Genomic DNA, 6,000 nt, shown 5'->3' with positions numbered 1-6,000 from the left:
AGAATTTAGTACCACAGTTAGCAACATGTCTGTAGTAGTTCGAGACGTGTCCCGTTCACCTAGTGTGGTACCACAGTTAGAAACATGTCTGTAGTAGTTCGCGAGGTGACCCGGTTCACAGAGTGTAGTAACCTCAGTTAGAAACATGTCTGTAATGGTTCCAGAGGGGACACGGTTCACAGAGTGTAGTACCACTGTTAGAAACATGTCTGTAGTAGTTCGACAGGTGACCCGGGTTACAGGGTGTAGTACCACAGTTAGGAACAGATTCGTAGTAGTTCGAGTGCTGACCCAGTTCTCAGAGTGTAGTTCCTCAGTTAGAAACATATCTGTAGAAGTTCGAGAGGTAACCCGGGTTACAGAGTGTAGTACCACAGTTAAAAACATGTCTGTAGTAGTTCGCGAGGTGACCTGCTTCACAGAGTATTGTACCACAGTCAGAAACACGTCTGTCGTAGTTGGAGACTTGACCAGGTTCACAGAGTGTAGTACCACAGCTAGAAACATGTCTGTAGTAGGTCGAGACGTGACCCTGTTCACAGAGTGTGGTACCACAGTTAGAAACATTTCTGTAGTAGTTCGAGAGGTGACCCGGTTCACAGACTGTTGTACCGCAGTTAGAAACGTGTCTGTAGTAGTTCGAGAGGTGACCCAGTTCACAGAGTGTAGTACCACCGTTAGGAACATGTCTGTAGTAGTTCGCGAGGTGACCCGGTTCACAGAGTGCAGTACCTCAGTTAGAAACACGTCTGTCGTAGTTCGAGACGTGACCCTGTTCTCAGAGTGTAGTTCCTCAGTTAGAAACATTTCTGTAGTAGTTCGAGAGGTGACCTGATTCACAGAGTGTTGTACCGCAGTTAGAAACATGTCTGTAGAAGTTTGAGAGATGACCCGGTTCACAGGGTGTAGGTCCGCGGTTAGAGATATGTCTGCCGTAGTTCGAGAGGTCACCAGGTTCACAGAGTGTAGTACCACAGTCAGAAACCTGTCGGTACTAGTTTGACTGTTAACCCCGGGTCACAGAGTGTTTACCACAGTTAGAAACAGGCTTCAAGTAGTTTGAGTGGTTACCCAGATCACAGAGTGTAGTTCCTCTGTTAGAAACATGTCTGTAGTAGTTCGACAGGTGACCTGGTTCACAGAGTGTAGTACCTCAGTTACAAACATTTCAGAAGCAGTTCGAGAGGGGACCCAGTTCAGAGAGTGTAGTACCACTGTCAGAATCATGTCTCTCGTAGTTGGAGATGTGACCCGGTTCACAGAGTGTAGTTCTTCAGCCGCAAACATGGCCATACTAGTTCCAGAGAGGACCCAGTTCACAGACTGCAGTACCACCGTCAGAAATATGTCTGTCGTAGTTCGAGACGTGATCCGGTTCACGGAGTGTAGTTCCTCATTTAGAAACATCTCTGTAGGAGTTCGAGAGGTGACCCGGTTCACAGAGTAGTAGCGTAGTTAGAAACATGTCTGTAGTAGCTCGAGAGGTGACCCAGTTCAGAGAATGTAGTACCACAGTTAGAAACATGTCTGTAGTTGTTCGAGAGGTGACCCGGGTTACAGAGTGTTGTTCCTCAGTTAGAAACATGTCTGTAGTAATTCGAGACGTGATCCGGTTCACGGAGTGTAGTTCCTCATTTAGAAACATGTCTGTAGTTGTTCGAGAGGTGACCCGGGTTACACAGTGTTGTACCTCAGTTAGAAACATGTCTGTAGTATTTTGAGGTGTGACCCGGTTCTCAGAGTGTTGTACCATAGTTAGAAACATGTCTGTAGTAGTTCGAGAGGTGTCTCAGTTCACAGAGTGTCGTACCAGAGTTAGAAACAAGTCTGTAGTAATTCGAGATGTGATTCGGGTTCCATAGATTAGTTCCTCAGTTAGAAACATTTCTGTAGAGTTCGTGAAGTGATCCCGTACACAGAAAGTAGATCCGCAGTTTGAAACATGTTTGTCGTAGTTCCAGAGGTGACCTGGTTCACAGAGTGTGGTACCACAGTTAGGAACATGTCTGTACTAGATCGAGAGGTGACCTGGTTCACAGAGTTTAGTACCACAGTTAGAAATATGTCTGTAGTGGTTCGTGAGGTAACCTGGTTCACAGAGGGTAGTTCCTCAGTTAGAAACATGTCTGTCGTAGTTTGAGACATGATCCGGTTCACAGAGTGTAGTTCCTCAGTTGGAAACATTTCTGTAGTAGTTCGAGAGGTGACCCGATTCACAGACTGTTGTACCGCAGTTAGAAACATGTCTGTAGTAGTTCGAGAGGTGACCCGATTCACAGACTGTTGTACCACAGTTAGGAACATGTCTGTAGTAGTTCGAGAGGTAATCAAGTTCACAGAGTGTAGTACCAGAGTTAGGAACATGTCTGTAGTAGTTCGAGAGGTGATCCAGTTAACAGAGTGTAGTACCACAGTTAGGAACATGTCTGTAGTAGTTCGACAGGTGACGTGGTTCACAGAGTTTAGCACGTCAGTTACAAAACATTTCAGAAGCAGTTCGAGAGGGGACCCGGTTCAGAGAGTGTAGTACACAGTCAGAATCATGTCTCTCGTAGTTGGAGGACGTGACCCGGTTCACAGAGTGTAGAACCAATGTTAGAAACATGTCTGTAGTAGTTTGAGTGTTTTCCCGGTTCACAGAGTGTAGTTCGTCAGTTAGAAACATTACTGTAGTAGTTCGACAGGTGAACTGGTTCAAAGAGTGTAGTACCTCAGTTACAAATATTTCAGAAGTAGTTCGAGAGGGGAACCGGTTCAGAGAGTGTAGTACCACAGTCAGAATCTTGTCTGTAGTAGTTCACGAGGTGACCCCTTCACAGAGTGCAGTACCACAGCTAGAAACATGTCTGAAGCAGCTGGAGAGGTGACCCGGTTCACAGAGTGTTGTCTCAGAGTTAGAAACATGTCTCTAGTAGTTCACTAGGTGACCCGGTTCACAAAGTGTAGTACCTCAGTTCGAAACAAGTCTGTAGTAGCTCGAGACGTGACCCGGTTCACAGAGTGTAGTACCGCAGTTAGAAACATGTCTATAGTAGTTTGTCAGGTGACCCGGGTTACAGGGTGTAGTACCACAGTTAGGAACAGATTTGTAGTAGTTCGAGTGCTGACCCAGTTCTCAGAGTCTAGCTCCTCAGTTAGAAACATGTCTGTAGTAGTTCGAGAGGTGTTCCGGTTCACAGAGTGTAGTACCACAGTTAGAAACATGTCTGTAGCAGCTCGAGACGTGACCCTGTTCACAGAGTGTAGTTCCTCAGTTAGAAACATTTCTGTAGTAGTTCGAGAGGTAACCTGATTCACAGAGTGTTGTACCACAGTTAGAAACATGTCTGTAGCAGTTCGACAACTGACCTGGTTCACAGAGTGTAGTACCTCAGTTACAAACATTTCAGAAGTAGTTCGAGAGGGGACCCAGTTCAGAGAGTGTAGTACGACAGTCAGAATCATGTCTCTCGTAGTTGGAGACCGTGACCCGGTTCACAGAGTGTAGTTCCTCAGCCACAAACATGGCCATACTAGTTTCAGAGAGGACCCGGTTCACAGAGCGCAGTACCACCGTCAGAAACATGTCTGTCGTAGTTCGAGAGGTGTCTCAGTTCACAGAGTGTAGTACCAGAGTTAGAAACAGGTCTGTAGTAGTTCGAGAGGTGATCTGGTTCACAGACTGTAGTACCTCAGTTACAAACATTTCAGAAGTAGTTTGAGTGGTGACCCAGTTCTCTGAGCGTATTTCCACAGTTAGAAACATGTCGGAAGTAGTTCGAGAGGTGACCCGGTTCACGGACTGTAGTACCACAGTTAGCAAAATGTCTGTAGTAGTTCGAGACGTGACCCTGTTCTCAGAGTGTAGTTCCTCAGTTAGAAACATTTCTGTAGTAGTTCGAGAGGTGACCCGATGCACAGACTGTTGTACCGCAGTTAGAAACATGGCTGTAGTAGATCGAGAGGTGACCCAGTTCACAGAGTGTAGTACCAGAGTTAGAAACATGTCTGTAGTAGTTCAAGAGGTGACCCGGTTCACAGAGTGTAGTACCACAGTTAGGAACATGTCTGTAGTAGTTCGAGAGGTGATCCAGTTAACAGAGTGTAGTACCAGAGTTAGAAACATGTCTGTAGTAGTTCGAGAGGTGACCCAGTTCACAGAGTGTAGTCTCAGAGTTAGAAACATGACTCTAGTAGTTCGTGAGGTGACCCGGTTCACAGAGTGTGGTACCACACTTAGGAACATGTCTCTAGTAGTTAGAGAGGTGACCCGGTTCACAGAGTGCAGTACCTCAGTTAGAAACACGTCTGTAATTGTTCGAGAGGTGACCCGGTTCACAGAGTGTTGTACCGCAGTTAGAAACATGTCTGTAGTAGATTGAGAGGTGACCCGGTTGACAGAGTGTAGGTCCGCAGTGAGAAATATGTCTGCCGTAGTTTGAGAGGTCACCAGGTTCACAGAGTGTAGTACCACAGTCAGAAACATGTCTGTACTAGTTCGACAGTTGACCCGGGTTACGGAGTGTTGTACCACAGTTAGAAACAGGATTCATGTAGTTCGAGTGTTTTCCCGGTTCACAGAGTGTAGTTCCTCAGTTAGAAACATTTCAGAAGTAGTTCGAGAGGGGACCCAGTTCACAGTGTGTAGTACCACAGTCAGAAACATGTCTCTCGTAGTTGGAGACTTGACCAGGTTCACAGAGTGTAGTACCACTGTTAGCAACATGTCTGTAGTAGTTCGAGACGTGTCCCATTCACAGAGTGTGGTACCACAGTTAGGAACATGTCTGTAGTAGTTCGAGAGTGGACACGGTTCACAGAGTGCAGTACCACAGTTAGAAACGTGTCTGTAGTAGTTCGCGAGGTGACCTGGTTCACAGAGTGTAGTACTTCAGCTAGAAACATGTCTGAAGTAGCTCGAGAGGTGACCCGTTCAGAGAGTATTGTCTCAGAGTTAGAAACATGTCTCTAGTAGTTCGTGAGGTGACCCCGTTCACAGAGTGTAGTACCTCAGTTAGAAACATGTCTCTAGTAGTTCGTGAGGTGACCCCGTTCACAGAGTGTAGTACCTCAGTTAGAAACATGTCTGTAGTAGTTCGAGAGGTGACCCAGTTCACAGAGTGTAGTACCACAGTTAGGAACATGTGTGTAGTAGTTCGAGAGGTGATCCAGTTCACAGAGTGTAGTACCACAGTTAGGAACATGTCTGTAGTAGTTCGAGAGGTGATCCAGTTCACAGAGTGTAGTACCACAGTTAGGAACATGTCTGTAGTAGTTCGAGAGGTGACCCGGTTCACAGAGTGTAGTACCACAGTTAGGAACATGTCTGTAGTAGTTCGAGAGGTGTCTCAGTTCACAGAGTGTCGTACCAGAGTTAGAAACAAGTCTGTAGTAATTCGAGATGTGATTCGGGTTCCATAGATTAGTTCCTCAGTTAGAAACATTTCTGTAGAGTTCGTGAAGTGATCCCGTATACAGAAAGTAGATCCGCAGTTTGAAACATGTTTGTCGTAGTTCCAGAGGTGACCTGGTTCACAGAGTGTGGTACCACAGTTAGGAACATGTCTGTACTAGATCCAGAGGTGACCTGGTTCACAGAGTTTAGTACCACAGTTAGAAATATGTCTGTAGTGGTTCGTGAGGTAACCTGGTTCACAGAGGGTAGTTCCTCAGTTAGAAACATGTCTGTCGTAGTTTGAGACATGATCCGGTTCACAGAGTGTAGTTCCTCAGTTAGAAACATTTCTGTAGTAGTTCGAGAGGTGACCCGATTCACAGACTGTTGTACCGCAGTTAGAAACATGTCTGTAGTAGTTCGAGAGGTAATCAAGTTCACAGAGTGTAGTACCACAGTTAGGAACATGTCTGTAGTAGTTCGAGAGGTGATCCAGTTAACAGAGTATAGTACCAGAGTTAGAAACATGTCTGTAGTAGTTCGAGAGGTGACCCGGTTCACAGAGTGTAGTACCACAGTTAGGAACATGTCTGTAGTAGTTCGACAGGTGACGTGGTTCACAGAGT

The sequence above is a fragment of the Mobula birostris genome, chromosome 22 (assembly GCF_030028105.1).
Source record: "Mobula birostris isolate sMobBir1 chromosome 22, sMobBir1.hap1, whole genome shotgun sequence".
NCBI classification, from domain to species: Eukaryota; Metazoa; Chordata; class Chondrichthyes; order Myliobatiformes; family Myliobatidae; genus Mobula; species Mobula birostris.
Note: the sequence above shows the minus strand (reverse complement) of the source record.